This window comes from Triticum dicoccoides, chromosome 1A, assembly GCF_002162155.2.
Source record: "Triticum dicoccoides isolate Atlit2015 ecotype Zavitan chromosome 1A, WEW_v2.0, whole genome shotgun sequence".
NCBI lineage: Eukaryota > Viridiplantae > Streptophyta > Magnoliopsida > Poales > Poaceae > Triticum > Triticum dicoccoides.
Window position 1 is genome coordinate 511,454,020 of NC_041380.1, and position 22,121 is coordinate 511,476,140.

Here is a 22,121-nt window from a genome sequence, read left to right on the forward strand (position 1 = left end):
GCCTGTCTATTCTAAGGACCTCAATAGAGTATTTTGCTTTGGTTGTAAACTATTTACAAAAGGGCATAGGCAAGCTCAGTTGGCAAACGAGGGGTGTGATGATTGGATACATGTTGGCAGTAGACTTAAAGAGCATGAGACAAGTGCAGATCATGTTTTGAATACGACCACTTGGTATGAGCTGCGTACTACTACCTCCTTTCCGGTTTTTAAGGCTTGCGCGTATCTCTATGACAAATGGACCAATGTACTACAAGTCATATATCATAAAAATATATCATTAGAAACTTCAAATCGTATACTTTCTAGTGGTATAATTTTTTGACTATACAATTCATCTTATGTTGGCCAAATAATGGATCTAGGGATACGCGCAAGCCTTATAAACCGTAAGGTAGTAGATTGCAGAAGCATCAAACTATTGATAAAGATGCTCAAGGACAACTTGAGGATGAAAAGGAGCATCGGAGAAAAGTTTTGTTCAGAATTGTTTGATTATTAAATTTCTTGCCAAGCATAATCTAGCCTTTCGTGGTAGTAACAACAAACTATATGAAGATAGCAATGGGAATTTCTTGGGTCCGGTAGAGATGTGAGCTGAATTTAACACGGTTATTCAAGAGCATGTACGCCGTATTACAAATGAAGAAAGTCATGCTCATTATCTCGATCATAAGATTCAGAATGAGTTGATACACTTGCTTGCTTCAGCTATTAAGTTTGAGGTTGTTAAGAAAATAAAGAGGCAAAATATTTCTCGGTCATTCTTGATTGTACCCTACTGCAAGCCACCAAGAACATGTCTTTAATTGTTAGGTATGTGGATTCATCTTCAAGTCATGTTTGTGTAGAAGTATCCTTTCTAGGATTTTTAGATGTAAATGATACAACTGGGCAAGGACTTCGAAGTGCTAGAGAATGAACTTAAGCTTCTTGATCTTGATATAGATAATGTGAGAGGACAAGCTTATGATAATGGGTCAGATATGAAGGAAAACATCATGGTGTCCAAAGAAGACTTCTGAATGTAAATCCTAGAGCTATCTATTCTACCTGTGGCTGCCATAGCCTTAATTTAACACTTTGTGATATCATCCAACACATTTATATAACTTTCGCAATTTTACTAAGAAACGGAAGATTCTAAAAGATAACACAGATAGGAGTGACGCTCAAGTTAGTATTAGCTACACGTTGGGAGAGTCGTGTAGACAATGTTAAAGCTATCAGATTTCAATGTGCAGACATTCGGGAGGCTCTACTTCAGGTACCCAATATTTTTCTATTGATTATTATCTAATAACTTTGGCTATCTCCAACTATAACATATATTTTCTTTCTTTTCATTTTAGGTATCCGAAACTGATAATGATATAGAAACGAGAAGCGAGGCAAAAGGTTTGGCAAATGAACCTAGGGAGTATGAATTTATAGTGGCAATAGTCATTTGGTATGAGGTATTATATGTTGTTAATTTAGTAAGCAAACACTTGCAAGCAAAGGATATGCTTATACGTTACTATTGAGAAAGTGAAAGGGTTGATTACTTTTTTCGAGAGGTATAGAGGAAGTGGCTTTTTAGAAGCATTGGAGATAGCCGAAAAAATGCACTTGATATGGATATTGGTACAACATTTAGTAAAAGACGAGAAATGAAAAGAAAGAGATATTTTGATGAGAACCCAGATGACACAAATGTTGCAAGACAATCTGCAGAGAAATAATTTAGAATCGATGATTTTACAACCATTGTTGATCAAGCAATTATGTCACTTACAAGCAGATTTGAACAATATGAGGGTTACCAAAAATATTTTGGTTTCTTATTTACTTCCAAATCATTGGATAATGAGAGTTTGAAATCTTCTTGCGATAATCTTGAGGATGCCCTTAAAAAAGATGGCAAATTTGACATTGATGCCAATGGACTGTAAAGATTTCGTTACAAAGGATGATATGGGGCTAGTTGAAAATCTAAAGTTTTAAAAGTGACATGATTGTTTTCCCAATGCAAGTATTGCATACAAAGTTCTATTAACCATTCCTGTGACTGTTGCATCAGCGGAAAGAAGCTTTTCAAAATGAAGCTATTGAATTCCTATATGCGTACTACAATGACATAACAAAGGCTTACTGATTTGGCAACAATAGCACTTGAGAGGGAAGTGTTGGAGAACATTGATTACGAGGATATAATTGAATATTTCATTTCAAAGAACACTAAAAGAATAATGTTATTCAAGTAAAGACTATGCAACCAAGCTTCAAATAGGTATGATTCTTGAATGTATTCCTTGCTATGTAAGACATGATGATATATACACTACGACTCTTTTAATTTTCTATAGTGAGGATGAGGTAGGGCTTATTTTAGAGTTTCGCACAGGGACTCTGATTTCGCCGGCCCGGCCCTGATTTCTTCCCACAGTGGTCTTATCTATATATAAGTGTTTTGTTGCCATGGTTCACACTCAGTTCTCTACGCCTATTCATGTGTTCTATGCTGACTCTGTTGGAGAATATATATAGATGATTTCTCTTGGACATTGATATACTTTATTTCTTCCCGTAGTGAGGTTTTATCTAGATATAAGAATTTTGTGCCATGGTTCACACTCAGTTCTTTACCCCTATTCGTGTGTTCTATGCTGACACTGCCGGACAATGCATCTGCAAGTTTGTTACGTGTAGTCCTTGCTGAGCAGGGGAATCTTCCTCGGTTCTCTTGTCCTGGTGCTCATGCTCAGAATGGCGTGGCTGAGTGCAAGCATCATCACCTTCTTGAGACGACTCTTCCGCTGATAGTCACTACCTCTCTTCCGCCGCACTTTTGGGCACTTCCATCTATCTCATCAACCTTCAGCAATCCACTGCTCTGCAGGGTGGCACTCCTTTCAAGCGTCTATTTGATTGTTTCCTGATTATTCGGCATTTCAATTATCTGGTTATGTTTGCTATGTCCTCCTACAAACCATATGACCACTTCTCGCACACTTCTTTTGTGGCCTCTTTTCGCCATAGGTCTGTCTCGGCTTGATGTTAAGAATGTATTTCTTAATGGTGAGCGGCTTGAGGAGGTTTACACATGCAGCCACCACCTAGGTATTCTGCTCCTGACGACATGCTTTGTTGACTTCGTCGCTCTCTATGGCTTTAAGCAAGGCCCTCGCGCTTGGTTTGAGCGTTTTGCCTCTTTCGGATCATGAAGTGGTTGAGAGTGAGACTAAGAGAAATACAGGAAATGAGATGATGACTAGCGTATTAGGAGAATTAGGTCTAAACTGAATTGTTGAGATGAGTTATAGGCCCGCTACCAAAATGGCTGGTGTATTCTTCTCCATAGTGGGCCACGCAAACAGGACCGAGTGGGACATAGCCATACCCTATCAAGCCCAAATGATATCTTCTTTTTTTTGGCAAACTTCAAGCCCTGCTTTCTAATAATAATTTGACCCAAACACTTAACATAACATTGACCATAATTCTTTATACATCACACAGTGATCTAAACGCTTTTATATTTCTTTAGAGAATGTTCACAAATTCAAAAAATATGTTTGCGAATTAAATAAATGTTCACAAATTTAAAATATATGTTTGTGAATTAAAAAAGTTCATAAACTCAAAAATGTTTAGGTGTTCAAAACATAGTTCACAAATTCAAAAATTGTTCACGAACTCCAAAAAAAATTGTCAATGCCAAAAATGTTCACGCATTCAAAAATTGATCACATATTGGAAAATGTCCACGTATTCAAAACAGGTTCGTGAATCAAAAAATATGTACATGAATACGAAAAATTGTTCACATGTTGAAGAATATCGTGAATTCATAAAATGTTCACGTCAAATTAAAAAATGTACATGGATTCTAAAACAATTTCACAAATTCCAGAAAGTTCATGTGTTCAAAAAATGTTTACCAATTCAAGACATCTACGAACTCCAAAATTGTTAATGAATTCAAAAATTGTTCCCAAATTCCAAAATCATTCACGTATTCAAAAAATGTTCACATGCTCAAAAATCTTCATAAATGCGTAGGAAGTTTGAAAAATCAAAAATAATGAATTTGAACAACATTCAGGAAATCATTTTTTAGCAATTCAAAAATTAGAATTTTAAATAAGTTCATGAATAAAAAATTGTTCACAAATTTGAAAAAGGTTCAACAAAATTAAAAAGGAAAAACGAACACGAAGAAAACAAAAGATAGATAAAAACAGATAAAAGATGAAACAAAAAAACCGGTTGGAACGATCCCCAATCCCCAACTGCTTCTGGAAAACCGAGTCAGGCTCTTCATCTCATGATACTTCTTCGTCGACCTCTTCAATTGAGCCCCTGACTATGCTAGAGATTACACGACGTTAGTGTCTGGTAGCTGCTTCTTTTGGTTCTCCATCGACAAGTTTTCAAGGTTTTGCTACTTACTCTAATGGTACCAAGAGACTATTTTTTTTTTTACAATATCAGATACACCTCCATGTATCCTTGGTCATAGGACTTACGATTCTTCCAATTTGTCCTCCATTCCACCTCCATATTCTCCTGTTCATTTTCTTATTGTCAATGGTACTTCCCTCCCAGTAGATAGTAATGGCACTCTTAGTTCCTTCTTTTGCTCATGTTCCTCGACTTTACTGCGCTCGTAGTCCACATGGTGTGGATTCTTTTGATGAGCCATATCCCTCGACTATTATATCTTCTTTTGTTGTCCATGCATCGCCTCCAGCTCAGCCTACTTATGACTTTTGAGCTCACCCGCTTCTGCCTATTGATCGTTGTGGTTACTGTGCAGCTCTTCCTGAGATGACTTCTTATCGTGAGGTTGTTCATCCCAAATGGCTCAATGTGATGGCATCGAAGATTCATGCTCTTGCCCGCATCAACACGTTGAATCTCATTTCCCTTCCTCCTTGTGCTCATCTCAACACTTGTAAGTGGGTTTACAAGGTTAAGACTGATGATACTCATGAGCGTTACAAAGTTCGTTTAGTGGTAGAACATGGTCATGACTAGGATGAGACATTTGCTCCTATATATATGGCCCACACGACCACTCTTAGGACACTTCTCAATGTGGCCTATATTCGCCGCTAGTGTCTCTCAACTTGATGTCAAGAATGCCTACATGTAGCCACCACCTGGGTTCTCTTCTTGATGGCATGGTTTGTCGTCTTCATCGCTGTCTATATGGCCCTAAGCACCCCCCCCCCCACACACACACACCCCTTCGGTGCCTGGTTTGAGCGATTTGTCTCAGTGGTGATTGCGGTTGGTTTTTGGTGAGTGCTCATGATACTGCACTTTTAGTCCACCATTCAACTCGTGGCCGAACATTTCTTTTACATGTCAATCATCACCAGCGACGACTCTTGAGTACATTAGCTTTGTGAAGGCTCGTCATATTGAATTCATATGTCTGATCTTGGTCCTCTTCACTACTTCCTTGAGATTGTTTCGTATTTCCTGGATAAGTATATCCAAAATCTGCTTGCTCATGTTGCTCTTACTGATGAGCGCATTGTTGAGACTCCTATGGAGCCAACGTCCACATTTGTGACCACCTCCGCTCCCTGCAAGTCTGGATGGGAATCCTTTGCCTTGTTGTGGGTTGCTATGAGCACTGTCTCAATCCCACATCCCGTGTTCCCTTGTTGTGCGACACCATAACCACACGCTCGAGCACCACTAAAGGTGAGCAGGAGCTCGGAATGTCTTCTTAGGATACAACGATGAGCATAAGGGATATCGTTGTTGGGATGATGTTGGTCGTCGAATGCCTATTTCTTAGGATATGACTTTTGTAGAGTCTCCTCCCTTCTACCCGCATCCATCTTCCTTGACCTTTTCAACGGAGGAAATCTCTCTTTTTTTAAATCCAACACTCCTATCACTCCCTTATCCAGTCGTCGTACTGCTCGTGCTTCTCTGATTATTGTAGATCCAGTGGCCATCATCTCCTATGATTTCCTCACCTCGCTTATCACATGATTCTACACCTTCTATCACATTGTGGCTTCCTAGTTTCTATGATGGCAGAGGAGATTGTTGCTCTTGAGCGCATCGACACATGGGATATTGTTTCTCTTCCTCCTCGTGTTCGTCCCATCACTTGTGGGAATGTTATGACTCACTTTGTTGCCAACGCACCGCCTCCAGCTTAGCCTAGTTATGGCTTTCGAGCTCGCCCGCTTCTGCCTATTGACCGCTATGGTTACTGCGCAGCTCTTCCCGAGACGACTTCTTGCCGTGAGGTTGTTCATCCCAAATGGCTGGATGTGATGGCATCGAAGATTGATGCTCTTGCCCACATCGACCCATGAAATCTCATTTCCCTTCCTCCCCATGCTCGTCTCATCACTTGTAAGTGGGTCTACAATGATACTCTTGAGCGTTACAAAGCTCGTTTAGTGGTGAGAACTTGGTCATGACTACGAAGAGACATTTACTCCTATATATATGGCCCATGTGACCACTCTTTGCACACTTCCTCAATGTGGCTTGTACTCGCCGCTAGTCTGTCTCTCAGCTTGATGTCAAGAATGCCTACAAGTAGCCACCACCTAGGTTCTCTTCCTAATGGCATGGTTTGTCGTCTTCGTCGATGTCTATATGGCCCTAAGCAAACCCCTCGTGCTTGGTTTGAGCGCTTCGTCCCGGTGGTGATTGCGGCTTATTTTTGACGAGTGCTCATTATCCTACACTTTCAGTCCACCATTCAACTCGTGGTGGAACACTTCTACATGTCGATCATCACCGGCAACGACTCTTAAGTACATTGCCTTGGTGAAGGCTCGTCATAATGAATTTCTTATGTCCAATCTTAGTCCTCTTTGGTACTTCCTTGAGATTGAGGTTTCTTCTACCTCTAATGACTTCTTTATTTTCGAAGAGAAGTATGTCCAAGATCTTCTTACTCGTGCTACTCTTACTGATGAGTGCACTGTTGAGACTCCTATGGTGAAGGCTCGTCATAATGAATTTCTTATGTCCAATCTTAGTCCTCTTTGGTACTTCCTTGAGATTGAGGTTTCTTCTACCTCTAATGACTTCTTTATTTTTGAAGAGAAGTATGTCCAGGATCTTCTTACTCGTGCTACTCTTACTGATGAGTGCACTGTTGAGACTCCTATGGAGTCAACGTCCACCTTTGTGACCACCTCCGCTCCCTACTAGTCTGGATGGGCATCCTTTGCCTTGCTGCGGGTTGCTACAAGCACTGTCTCAATCCCACATCCCGTGTTCCCTTTATGTGTGACACCATAACCGCACGCTCGAGCACCACCAATGGTGAGCAGGAGCTCGGACAGTCGACGCGTACCTGGATTATGCACGAGACGAGTCGAGGACAGGCGCTACCTAAAGTCGAGGCCAAGGGCGCACAGTAGGAGAACCAGGGGTGCTTAATCAAGCACGTGGCATACAACCCGCAAGCAGGAGAAGAACACCAAGCCAAATCGGCAGGGTACAGAGAGTGCACAGGCACGGATGCTGGATCAAGTCCCTCTGCCGACATCGCCACCAATCTATTGCCTTGTCTACCAGCTATTTTCAGCAATGGCATCATCCCCTTGGGTCCCTTGTGATCTTTCATCCTTGGTTCGACGTGGCCTTCTTGCATCCATCTCCGACGATGCCTCTAAAGTGTCAAGGTTGCCGGCTTCGTAAACAGTAAACAGGTCCAGTTACCTTATACTCATAGCGAGATAGTGTCCATCTTCCTTTGCCTCGAAAGGAGGTCATCGCTAGTGACTTCTCTCGACACACCTGGATATACTTTATTTCTTCTCGTAGTTGGGTAAAGCCTTTTGCTGCCTATTCGTGTGTTCTGTGACTCTGGTGGAGAATTATATCTCCAAGTTGTTGCATGGAATCCTTCATGAGCAGACTTCGGTTCCCTTATCCTGGTGCTCATGTTCCGCATGGCGTGGCTGAGCACAAGCATCGTCACCTTCTTGAGACAGCTTGTCCATTGATGGTTACTGCCTCTCTTTCACTGCACTTTTGGGTCGAGTCTGTCACCACTTCCATCTATCTCATCACCCTTCAGCAATCCATTGCTCTGCAAGGTGGCGCTCCTTTCGAGCGTCTATTTGATCGTTTCCTGATTATTCAGCGCTTCAATTGTTTGGTTGTATTTGGTATGTCCTTGCCCCATGTGAATGCACCAAACTGACTGCTCAGTTCGTTAGGATACAACGATGAGCATAAGGGATATCATTGCTGGCATCATGTTAGTCGTTGGATGCCTATTTCTTGAGATATGACTTTTGATGAGTCTCATCCCTTCTATTCGCGGCCATCTTTCTCGACCTTTTAGTGGAGGATATCTTCTTTTTTTAAATCCTAACACTCCTATCACTCCAGTTGATCCCTTATCCATTCGTTGTACTGCTCCTGCTTCTCCAATTATTGCAGATCCAATGCCATCATCTCCTATGATTTCCTCACCTCGCTTATCACAGGACTGTACACCTTCATTAGTTGTGGATTCCTCGTCTCCATCACCTAAGTTTATCCCGATGACCCCTACTCGTATTCTTCCATCTTTTCCTCACTTTTATATACATCGTCCGCGTGTTGTGAATGCATCTAATGATGTGCCACTTCCCCTCTCCACCTACTTATGACTCGCTTCCTCATCCACTTCCGCCTGTTGACCACCTTGGTCTTCCAAGCGTTGGTGCTGATGTTCTTGAGCCGACTTCTTATCGTGATGTTGTTCATACCAAATGGCACCTTGCGATGGCAGGGGATATTGTTGCTCTTGAGCAAATCGGCACATGGGATATTGTTGCTCTTCCTCCTCGTGTTCGTCCCATCACTTGGTGGGTCCGCAATGTTATGACTCGCTCTGATGGTTCTCTTAAGCATTACAAAGCTCGTCTTGTGGCTCGTGGCTTTTAGCAAGAGCATGGTCCTGATTAAGAGTCCTAATTACAATGAGACTTTTTGCTCCTGCAAACCATATGACCACTTCTCGCACTTCTTTTGTTAACTATGTTTGCCACAGGTTTGTCTCGGATGGATGTTAAGAATGTTTTTTTCTAAATGGCGAGCTGCATGAGGAGGCTTAAATGCAGCCACCACCCGGGTACTCTGCTCCTAATGACATGCTTTGTTGCCTTCATTGCTCTCTCTATGGCTTTAAGCAAGCCCCTCGTGCCTAGTTTGAGTGTTTTGCCTTTGTGGTGGTGGTTGTTGGTTTTCAACGAGTCCTCGTGATCTGACATTGTTTGTCCTCCTTTCTGCTCTTGGTAGGACTCTTCTTCTATATGTTGATGATCATCAACGGCAAAGACCTTGAGTATACCTTCGTGAAGGCATGTCTGAGTAAGGAGTTTCTTATGTTTGATCTTGACCCTCTTCGCTACTTTCTTGGGATCAAGGTATCTTCTTGCTCAAAAATAATAAGCAGGATCTTGCTCTTGCCGCTCTTACTCATGAGCACACTGTTGAGACTCCCACGAAGCTCAATGTTCACCTCCGTGCTACTGATGGTGACCCTTTGTCTGATCTTGACACTTTATCGTCATCTTGTTGGGAGTACTGTCTATCTGGCTGACACTCGCCGAAAAGAAGAAACAAATTAAAATGCCCCCGTACTAGTGCACCTCCTGCAGCGTCATCGCACCACTGTCCTACTGATGAGTGCATTGTTGAGACTCCTATGGAGCCAACGTCCACATTTGTGACCACCTCCGCTTCCTGCAAGTCTGGATGGGAATCCTTTGCCTTGTTGCGGGTTGCTATGAGCAATGTCTCAATCCCACATCCTGTGTTCCCTTGTTGTGCGACACCATAACCGCACGCTCGAGCACCACCAATGGTGAGCAGGAGCTCAGACAGTCGACGCGTACCTGGATTATGAACAAGGCGAGCGAACGACAGGCGCTACCTAAAGTCGAGGCCAAGGGCGCACAGTAGGAGAACCTGGGGTGCTTAATCAAGCGCGTGGCACACAACCCGCAAGCAGAAGAAGAACACCAAGCAAAATCGACAGGGTATAGAGAGTGCACAGGCACGTGGGATGCTGGATCAAGTCCCTCTACTTCCCCCGCCACCAGTGTGAACCAGCTATTTTCAACAGTGGCATCATCGCCTTGGGTCACTTGTGATCTCTCATCCTTAGTTCGACGTGGTCTTCTTGGATCCGTCTCCGATGATGTCTTTAATCCGTGGTCCAATTACCTACTCATAGCGAGACAGTGTCTCGACGTCCTTTTGACCTTGTTCACTCTGATCTCGAGGGTCCATCTCCCTTTGCCTCTGCTAGTGACTTCTCTCTATACGCCCGGATATACTTTATTTCTTCTCGTAGTGAGGTCTCATCTATAAGCCTTTTGCTGTCATGGTTCACACTCGGTTCTCTACGCCTATTCGTGTGTTCTGTGATGACTCCGGTGGAGAGTATATCTCCAAGTTGTTGCATGGAATCCTTGCTGAGCGGACTTTGGTTCTCTTATCATGGTGCTCATGCTCATAATAGCGTGGCTGAGTGCAAGCATCGTCACCTTCTTGAGACAGCTCGTTCGTTCATGGTCACGACCTCTCTTACCCCGCACTTTTGGGCCGAGTTTGTCTCCACTTCCATCTATCTCATCAACCTTCACCAATCCACTGCCCTATAGGGTGACGCTCCTTTCGAGCATCTATTTGATAGTTTATTCGGCGCTTAAATTGTTCGGTTGTGTTTGCTATGTCCTTGCCGCTCGTGAATGCACCAAACTGACTTCTTGGTCTATTGAGTGTCTTCTTAGGATACAACGATGAGCATAAGGGATATCGTTGTTGGGATCATGTTGGTCATCGAATACCTATTTCATGGGATATGACTTTTGTTGAGTCTCGTCCCTTCTACCTATGTCCATCTTCTTCGGCCTTTTAAGTGGAGTATCTCTCTTCACACAATTTTCCCGATACTCCTACCACTCCTATTGAGCCCTTATCCAGTCATCGTACCGCTCCTACTTCTCTGGTTATTGTAGAACCAATGTCATCATCTCCTATGATTTCCTCACCTCGGTTATCACATGATTCTACACATTCATCAACAGTGGCTTCCTTGTCTCCATCACTCGAGTTTATCCCAATGATTTCAGCTTGTATTCTTCCAATTTTTCCTAACTTCTATACAGTTTGTGTGCATGTTGTGGATGCATATACTGATGTGCCATCTTCCACGTCTCAGCCTACTTACAGCGTGTTTGGTTCAGGGGAATTAGAGATGGGGAATGGGAGTTGAGGGGTAAGGAGATTAAAAATCCACTGTTTGATTAGAGGGAATGGGAGTTTAAGTGGGAAGGGGACTGGGAGTTGGGGAAGCCAATTCCCACCGATTTCTTCCCAGGGGGTACCCTGTTAATTCATGAGGAGAGTTTTATCCCACGCCAATTCCCATCATATGCCAAACAAGGGAATGGGAGTAAAAATCTACTTCCCATGCCTAATCCCTTCATAAACACCCTTGTGCAAACTCCCATACCCTTGCCCAAGTGTTTACCAAACAGGCTGTTATGGATTGTGTCCTCGTCCGCTTCGGCTTGTTGACCGCCTTGGTCTTCCAAGCGTTGGGGTTGTTGTTCTTGAGCCGACTTCTTATTATGATATTGTTCATACCAAATGGCAACTTGTGATGGCAGAGGAGATTGTTGCTCTTGAGCGCATCGGCACGTGAGATGTAGTTTATGTTTCTCCTCGTGTTCGTCCCATCACTTGGTGGGTCTACAAGGTTAGGACTACTCTGATGGTTCTCTTGAGCTTTACAAAGCTCGTCTTGTGGGTCATGGCTTTCAGCAGGAGCATGGTCCTGATTACAACGAGGCTTTTGCTCCTGAAACCGTATGACCACTGTTCGCACACTTCTTATTGTGGCCTTTGTTCATCACTGGTGTCTATGCTTGATGTTAAGAATGCCTTTCTTAATGGTGAGTTGCGTGAGGAGGTTTACATACATCCACCACTGGGTATTTTGCATCTTACGACATGCTTTGTCATCTTCATCACTCTATGGCTTTAAGCAAGCCCCTCGCACCTGGTTTGAGCATTTTGCCTCTATGGTCACTGCTGCTGGTTTTTAGCGAGAGCTCATGATTCGACGTTGTTTGTCCTCCTTTTTGCTCTTGGTAGGACTCTTCTTCTATATGTTGATGACATGATCATCACGGACGCAGACTGTGAGTATATTGTCTTTGTGAGGGCATGTCTTAGTATGCAGTTTCTTATGTCTTATCTTGGCCCTCTTTGCTACTTTTCTTGGGATCGAGGTCCCTTCTTGCTCAATTATAATAATCCAGGATCTTGTTACTCGCACTGCTCTTACTGATGAGCCCACTGTTGAGACTCCCATGGAGCTCAATGTTCACCTCCCTGCTAGTGATGTTGACCCATTGTCTGATCTGACGCTTTGTCGATATTTTGTTGGGAGTCTTGTCTATCTGACTGGCACTCGCCTGGAAGAAGAAACAAACTGCAGTGCCCCCATTTGAGAGAACCTCCTCCTACGGCGCCGTCACTCCACTTCCCTACTCTACCCTCCACTATATGCTCTGTGGCATTGTAGTCGTGGCCAGGATGGTGGCAAACTCGCTACCGCCGATGGCTCTCGCACGATGTTGTTGCTAGAGCCTTCATCCTCTCAAGTGGCATGAACGACCAAAGGGGACAATGTCACCATGGTTGTCGACATTCCCTCTAGGGTCGTGAAGTGTTTGGGAGTGAGACTAACAGCGTGTTTGGTTCGGGGGAATTAGAGGTGGGGAATGGGAGTTGATGGGTGAGGAGATTAAAAGTCCTCTGTTTGATTAGAGGGAATGGGAGTTCAAGTGGGAAGGGGAAGGGGAGTTGAGGAAGCCAATTCCCACCGATTTCATCCCAGGGGGTACCTTGTTAATTCGTGAGCAGAGTTTTATCCCACGTCAATTCCCATCATATGCCAAACAAGGGAATGAAAGTAAAAATCTACTTCCCATGCCTAATCCCTCCATAAACATCCTTGTGCAAATTCCCATTCCCCTGACCGAGTGTTTACCAAACAGGCTGTAAGAGAAATATGGAAAAGGAGATGATGACCTAAACAGAATTGCTGAGATGAGTTATAGGCCCACTACCAAAATGGTTGGCGTGTTCTTCTCCATCGTGGGACACGCCTTTGATGCAAACACAACCTAGTGAGATAATCATACTATATCAAGCCCAAATAATAATCTTCTTTTGACCCTACTTTTCAAATAATAATAACCCAAACACTAAACGTAGCATTGACCATAATTCTTTATACATCACACCATATACTTAGAATCTATTAACATCTAAGGCGAATTTGAAAAAAAAAGGTTGCGAATTAAATAAATGTTCACAAATTTAAAAAATATGTTTGCAAATTCAAAAAATGTTTGCCAATTCCAGAAATGTTCACGGATTAAAAAAATGTGAATTCCAAAAATGTTCACATATTCAAAAAATGATCACATATTCAAAAATGTTCACGTATTCAAAACAAGTTCATGAATTCAAATGAGTACGGAAAATTGTTAAATGTTCGCAACGAATTCAAAAATTGTTCGTGGATTCTAAAGCAATGTTCACAAATTCCAAAATTGTTGGTGGATTCTAAAGCAATGTTCACAAATTCCAAAAATGTTCACGAATTCGAAAAATTTCTCATATTCAAGACAAGTGTGGTTCCAAAAATGTTCACGAATTCAAAAAATGTTAAGGAATTCAAAAAAAATTCAGGGCAAATTCAAAAAATTGTTCACGCATTCTAAAAACTCTTCACAAATTTCAAAAATGCTCATGTATTCGATAAATGCTCACATATTCAAAAACTATTCAACAATTGGAAAAAGTTCATTTTCAAAAAATATTCACGAATTTGAAAACATTCGGTAATTCAATTTTTTAGCAAATTCAAAAATGTGAATTGAAATTGTTCAAAAATTTGAAAAAGGTTCAAAAAAATAAAAAGCAAACACGAAGAAAAACATAACGTTGAGCATTATTCTTTATACATCACACCATATTTTTTAGAATCTACTAACATGAAAGCCGTATAAAAAAAATAAGAAATCTACACATGTAATTTACATGTACCATTATAATTATATTATTTTAGAAATTCTAGGTAGGTTTGTCTAGATGTCTAGACCCATGTGGCCATGTCTATACTCTACAACACCTTCTATACTCTACATATGTTTGTGAATAGGAGGGTGTGGCTTAATTTATCACCATCGTCTCGGTAATCTCTATTCCCAACCTGGAGATGTGCATTACATGATGGGGAGAAAATCTCTGAACTTCGCCAAAAACTTAAGTAAATGCAACTAAAATAAACAATTATGTATGCGATTTCAAAAGAAAGAAATAACGGCAAGGTGTTTAACAAATCTGCATGCATGTTGTATCGTGCTTATCGAGTGAACAAAACAAATATTAGGATAGATACTAAGAAACAGAATGCATACCACCACGAACACAGCCACCATTAGCTTTGTCATGTCACATAATGTTGTGTGATAAAAGCCCACCGTGCTAACTCAGCAGCTTCCTCAACTGACATGTTGAATTTGTAACTGAAATGGAAAGCACAAACATAAGGGATGCAACTTCAAGATAATATGAACTGTGAGCAAAGCAACATATAGAGGTATGAAAAAACATACCCCTCATCCAAGATACCATATAAGCATACAAAGAAGTAGAGAACCGGCTGCTTCCCTTGAACCAAGCACCCTCGCTATCAACATAGTACTAAGACCGGACCCTAGAAAAAGAGCGGAATCGTTAAGCATAGACCTAAGTACAGCATAATGACACTATAATATGTCAAAGGGCCACTCACAGATCCATCAAATCCAACAATCATTGTACCGATTGGAAGTAGCATCCCACGGTATGAAAATAAAGGATATTAGCCAATGTCTTTAAAGAACCAGCAATAGAAATCCTTCGCTTGTTGATGAGCTCAAGCTCATGAGCCTCATGAACCTCCGAAGGAAGAAACTATTGTTATTCCTGCTATCTTTACTATTAAAGGGGAGTACGGTTGTGATGGTAGGTCGTGGTACGTCAATTCGCATGTTCGTGTGTCGCTTCCTCGCCTCCTCTCTCAAACAAATACTTGTCGACGAGTGGACTCGCCAGCTCTCTTCCCTACCTCATCGACTCGCTAGCCCCGATCTGATTTCTTCTTCCTCTCATTAAGAGCGAGCGCGACCACAACTAGGGTTACTATCGCGTCCATCCGTCGCCTTACATGAGCATGTACCTAGACCCTCCTATATGGCAGTTGATCCATTTTACATACATCTATATATTAATTTTTGTCCTGGTATGCATCTCTTGGAGAAATCTTAGGGCAAATATTTTCTTATTTTTGCTTTCTTTAGAAATCCTGGAGAAATTTAGTGTAGGCACCTTCAGTTCTATAACATAGTTGAATGTAAAAATTACTACAATTAGCATTGTATCACAGCAGTGGGCTAATTCTGTAAAGAAATGCAATGATGTAATGTTCTTGGTTAAACTTCAGTTCTATATATATACTTAGTAACGCAAATTCAAGAATTAAGTTTGAAGGCATGTCGTCATTGTAGTCCTGATAGATATTTTGCTTGTCTGTATTTACGTGCATTAACAGAGTTACTAATATTGTTTTGATATTTCGTTAGTAGAAGACTGGATTGTGTCTACAACCATTGTGCATTAATGCGATCCAAAAATAGGCAATTCGAGGTGGATTTCACTTGTGGTAGAGAGAAGCACACAGTTCAGATAGCAACGAGGGACTCTAAGGTCACAGATAGATTGACGTGGAATAACTCAATTGATGGGATGTAGGATTCACATCGGTGCAGACCGCCGAGTACCATGCAAATGAAATGTTGGTTGCACAATTAATCATCCGCCTCTTTGTCGAGGTAAAATTGATCAGAGTAAATTCAAGAAATATTTTTTCCATCGATCTTTTAGTCTAGCAAATACATATTTTTTTCTGTCATTCTTTTAGCTCAATGTAAATAATACAATTGTTTGTGCAGCCACAAGTATGCTACCTTCCGTTTCATAAATGGATGTCCTACTACGAAACATGCAGTAAAAAAGATTTAAGTTTGACTATTACTCCCTCCATTCCTAAATGTAAGTCTTTTTAGAGATTCCACTACAAATTACATACGGATGTATATAGACATATTTTAGAGTGTAGATTTACTCATTTTGCTCCGTATGTAGTCCATAGTGAAATCTCTAAAAAGACTTATATTTAGGAACGGAGGGAGTACTCCCTCCATCCAGAAATACCTGTCATCAAAATGAATAAAAGGGGATGTATCTAGATGTATTTTAGTTCTAGATACATCCTTTTTGTCCATTTTGATGACAAGTATTTTCGGACGGAGGGAGTACGATATAAAAGATGGAACATCAAGGGGACTTCGGTGCTCCTTCTTGATCTGCTCGGTGAGTGAGCAGGTAAGAAACAGGGACATAGAGGAACATTGGGCTTAAATTTTATAGAAACTCTAAAATTGACAGCTGGAGGCCATGCTGCTTTCTGTTCCCATCAAATTTTGTGTGAGCAATTCGGTTGGGCATTACGTCAAACATGTGTAAGGCATAACACACATGTATTATGGTTCCCGCCTATACACAGCAACTCCAGCGGCATGCAGTAATCAAGAAATTTAGAGCAATGGCATGCAGTAATCAGGATATTTTGATCAAAAGAAGGAACCAAGTCATGACCAAGAAAACAGATCAATGGTGCTGAAACTTACATCTCGTCGTGGCTTCGTGCTTGGAGATAGGCGTGCAAAGAAACATAGAGAGGAGAAACGCTGGACGTCGTTGAGCTGATGCGATTGCTTCCCACAGGGCTCAGTTTGTCCATCGCTCTTGTACGAGGAACCGGCAGATAGCGGCGTAGCGGCCCACAACTTGCGGTAGGAGAGAACACGGAAGAGCGCAGAGCCGTGGACGTCGAGGGGAGGCGGCAGATCGGACGCACGGCTCGATTGCGGATCTGCGGAAGGGCGGCGCCCCGGCCCACATCGTCGAAGCCGGCGGGCAGCGAGAGCGCACCGCGAACGCAGCTTGTCCCGTGAGGAGGACTGCAGGCCGGCAACCTGTCGTGGCGCCGCCGGGATCCGGTCTGATCTAGGGTTTCGATCGAGGGACTCGAGTCCTTTCTGTAGGTGGTGCCTTCGGCTTGCGGGACGGGTAAAGAGTCGCTGTCGATGTCGGGAACCATGGGAGCGGGCTTGAGCAGAGTTCGTGTCGGAGTAGGAGTTCGTGGCGGTGGCGGTGGCGGTGGCGGGGAGGAAGGAGGGGATCAAGGCTGCGTGCCTGCGTTGGGGCCTTCGACGGTTTCTATTCCAGAAAATCGACCTAGCGGAAACCTGGGCCGATGTACAGCAGATAAACACGGGAGAAGGCCCAAATGGATTGCAGGCCCATCTGTAAAAAAAAAGTGGATCGCAGGCCCAACCAAGCGACAATCGCAGCGGACGAAAATTTTTGATTACTATATGACGCTCGTTCGTATTTTTAAAATTTGATCACTTTTTCAAAAAGAGTAATTTCAAAAAAATCACTTTTATAAAAAATCAATACTTTTGAATTTAGTTTAGAATTTTAAAATTGTTCACAATTACAAAAAATTCAGATTTTTAAAAGAATCACAACTAAAATAATGATCACATTTTAAAAATATTGTTCATGCATTTTTAAAATGTATTCGAGTGGTTCAAAATTTGTACGAACATTTCTTGGAAATCATGAACACATTTTCAAAAGACAAATAAAGTTTGGAAAATTGAACATTTTTTGAACAACAAGAACAAATTTTGAAATTCCAAACTTTGGCTGGCGACAGTCCTTAACCAGTAAGAGGTTTGTAGTTTGATTCCTTGTGCGTGCACTACTTTTTGTGAATTTTCGTTGCGCTACAGTACCAGCAGGATGAACGGGCTTGCACGCCAATGGTTGGCCCAGTCAAGGCGTCAAATAGGAGCTCCCCAGTTGTAATGCAAGCTCAGTCAAACAACAACGAAAAAAGTAGTCTTTGGTGTCGCCTTTTTCCCTCTATCCGGGGTTTGTCTCTTCGCTCGTTGCTCCACTGACATTTTAGTTTATCTTTTCTCCTCCCATATGCTGCCTTGTTTGGGCTGACCAAGGGGTTGCGCTACAGTACCATCAGGGCAAATGGGCGTGCACCAATGGGTCGGACCAGTTGAGGCGTCAAATAGGAGCTCCCCGATTGTTACGCAAGCTCAGCTGAACGATGATGAAATTAGCAGTAGTTGGTGTCGCCTTTTCCCTCTGCTTTATAGATAAAGTCAATGTCAAACAACCAAGTTTATCTCTTCTCCTCTCATCGCTCTGCCCATGTTTGTGTTTATCTCTTCTCCTCTCATTTGCGGTCTTGTTCGGGCTGACCAAGGGGTGGTCTCGTACTCTCGTACAACTTCCCCGCCTTTGTGAGCTATGGTTTCGATTATGAGGAGGGAAGTCAGTGGGTTTATTCGATTTTGGGTAAGATTGGATCGCGGTAGCTACTCTCATGGCGTCGGGTGATTAGGCTTTATCATTTGAATTGTCGAAAAAGGAGAAACATGTAGTCATGACGCGGGAACTAGATCTTTTTGGAAATAGGCTTTCACCCCGCTTTATAGATAAAGTCGATGTCAAACAACCAAGTTCAGACACAAATACAGGTACAAATACACCAACATCAAGCCTGATGGGGGCACCAGCTCAATAATAAGCCCACACACACAAGTTAAAATAGAAGGTACACTAACCCGGATTCGACGAAGGTTGTGGCGTCAGGCGCTGATACGTCAATTTTGCATCATGTTTTGTACTATTATTTATTATGTTTTGGGTCATTATTTCACTTTTTAAATACATTTTAACTGCGCAGTTTTCCCGCCCTCCCAAGCCATTAGCCTTTGTAGCCATCCGATCAATGCTCAGGGCGTTTGCTGGTCGTCCGATTGGCCCTAAATCACACGTTCCCTCGCTTTAATCGCTACCAATGAGCGCTCACCTTGGTGGGCCGCTGCTCCGGCGACATTTTTAGCCCTTTGGTATTAAATTGGGCCTAATCACTTGTAACTGCCACCTTCCTCTGTGCAGCTCGATAGCTCCTTTATCTAAAAAAGACTCGATAGCTCCTGGGTCTATTGTGCTAAAAAAAGAACTAGGGCGAGTCGCCGATCGGTCGCTAGATTATGGCGAGGCGACGAGGGTGATGTGGTCACACAACCTTAGCTAGACCGTGCGGGTCAGGCCTCCCCTCCCGAACCGCACGCCGATCCAAAAAAGGCGAAGAGGCCATTCGACTGTTCGGTGAAGCATACATGGGGATGAAATTGTGTCGCGGGATTGAAGGAAGCAATCAATCATCCGTTCCTGGAAGCATTCATCCCGGCTGAAGTGCGCCACTCGCCGGCGGCAATTAATGTGCGTGTTTATGTTTTTCCAATCTGCATAGAGGCGCCCGAACGTATATACGCTTCGTCACCTGGCTCTCTCGGATCTCCCGGAACCCATCTTCCTTCGTCAGCAGACGCTAATGCAGACGTCTCCCTCCTGCCTGCCTCCTCCTGACCCTGCCGACTATCTCTCTCCTCCGCCTGCTCAATCCGGTTGGCATCCGGTGCATCCGGATCTACGCCACGGCGATGATTAGGGGAGTACAAGGGGTGACAACTGGATCACCATCCTCCCCCTGTGCCCGCAGCAAAGCACCGCGGAAACCATCAGTCACAGTCAGGCAACAACAAGGTGCCACGGTTGTGTCCGCTACCTTCTCTTCATTGCCGTCTCTACTCCTGCTACTCAACACCTCGCTCACAACCGCTTGGTACACCCCAATTTCTTAGATTGATTATTTCATCCCAGTTCGAGGTTGTGGCGTTGACGATGAGGAGTATGTGGACATGATCTCTAACCTTATCATTTACTAATATCTAGCAATTGCTACTGAAAACTTTGCCATGTAGAGTACCTTTTCCATCATGACGCATTTTTAGCACTCTCACAAATTAAAGTTCCATGTGTGCAGCTTCGGCCAATAGAGGTCTTCATAATTGATGTTCACAGGCTCCTTTCCGCCCGCATGCCATGGTGCAGAACATGCAATGTTTCTGGAATCTAACATATGAAATTTGCTGAACTTTTTTATTTGACTTGACTACCATGCATAGGACTATAGTTGAGTAAACAGTCTCCTATTATTTCATGTTCCAGTCAACCTAATACTAATTTTATGTAGTTTGTAATGCTGAATTTTAATTGGAGATTATAAGAACAGAACTGCTGGAAGATTATGTGTCTTTTATAATTTCTCAACACTATGTGGCTCCCTTGGGAAAACAACAATGTACAGAGATTATGTGTCTTTTATAATAACATTGCTCCATAATGTGACGTAAGTCAAAGAAAAGTGTTTTTCATGTATATATGTTTTGGAAAGTGCGTCGTCATTTTTTTAGCATGATAACATATTTTTCTTGCTGGAGATTGCTTCTATTGCTTTCTAATGGAGTGGCTGTCCTGATTTTTAGTAGACCCTGCAAAGGAAAAACAGCAATGTTCTTTAATGGTTAGATGCTACAATATTGGTGGAAGTAATGAATGTAAATACTTGTATTATGTAGTTAAGTTGATTGAAACAAAGCCAAAGACCCTGTAACTACTTTCATGGAATAAGCTGTTGAGTCAGTACTCATTTGTAACTGAAATTATAATGATTAATCAACTTGCTATCTTGCATACACAAAGTCTTATGCTTCAAATTCATTTGTGTCCTGCGCAGCAGTTTTTATTGGTGAAGTTAGTATGATCATCCACCATGTCATCTTGTTCAAACATACTGATCTTGATTCAGGGGGGCAAAACAAATGGAGAGAGGAGTTTTGCAAGGGAAATTGGTCCTTGGTGAGACACAAGTTCAGAGTCACGAAAAATATGTACATATATTTTTTTTCTCGATATTTATTGATTTATAGCTCATACGTAATCATGTTTTTCACATCTCATGGTACATATTTCCATGGAAGCACCATGTGTTTATTTATTCCTGATTTTGTGTTGTACATATTATTGCAAAGGAATCACCATATCAGATATATTGGATATTCAAACTAATATATCAATACACACACGCCAGTTTTTCCTTTAAAATTCAATGAGAACCCACCATGGGCTGGCTAAGCATGTTCCTTTCCCATTTGATTATCTCCATGAATACTTGCAATATATCAGATATAAGCCATGTTTCAAAGTAAGGTACTTTGGTTGCCATGAAAATTAAGAGGTTATTAATTTTCAATGCTATAAATTTAAGTTCTCCATGGGAGGTGCTTACATAGTGTGACTTTACAGGCCATTTATTTTTTTATGGGATGAGTGTCAATCTGATGTGTCATAGGTCACATATAGGCATTTCTCTACTACTTAGCCATGTATGTATTTTAATGAAAGCAAATAGACAGACATTATTACTTGTACAACTGGTTAATATCTCTAAATTGATGACATCCATGGTGCCTGTAGTACATAGTTACCAATGAGTTGATCCCAAACATAGCATCTCTATAATGCCGATGACATCCATGGTGCATGTAGTACACAGTTACCAATGAGTTGATCCCAAACATAGCATCTCTATAATGCCAGATAAACATATAGTTAGCCAAACTAACTTACAATTAATGGACCTAATATGAATTTTTGAAACCCATTTCCTTTTCCGAATATGTAGGTTAATGATACTCATTTTTTGGATATTTTAGAGCTCGTCTTCAGGTTCACTACATGTACCAGATCTCCACTCCGAACTACAATTGGTGTGTTTCTGGTTCGGAAATGGATCTCCACTGTAATTTGAATTGTTCAGATTATATTAAATGGATGTTGTAAGGTTCCATATTTGTGCTGGACATAGCTTTCATGGCACGAACAAATGTTTATACCTGGAATAAAAAAATGCACATATTAGAAATATCAAGGTGCTACCTGCCCTACATGAGGTATATCGTCCCACATTAAACCTTCATGTACTATCACTGGACGTATGATGCTCTTGCACAAATTGGTTTGAA

General features: G+C 42.0%; 1 long non-coding RNA gene across 13 annotated transcripts in view; it reads right to left on the minus strand.

Annotated features, from left to right (window-relative positions):
* The window catches only part of LOC119284105, a 29,472-nt gene extending 12,111 nt beyond the window's left edge, over positions 1-17,361 (minus strand). For 12 of the 13 annotated variants that reach the window (XR_005139084.1, XR_005139080.1, XR_005139083.1 and 9 more), the window contains exons 1-3: positions 16,788-17,361; positions 14,673-14,773; positions 14,475-14,582 (exon numbers count right to left, since the gene is read on the minus strand). This is a non-coding gene — a long non-coding RNA (uncharacterized LOC119284105). The remainder of the gene's footprint in view (positions 1-14,474; positions 14,583-14,672; positions 14,774-16,787) is intronic. The other variant, XR_005139085.1, reaches the window with a different exon arrangement.
* Positions 17,362-22,121: the final 4,760 nt, after the last annotated feature.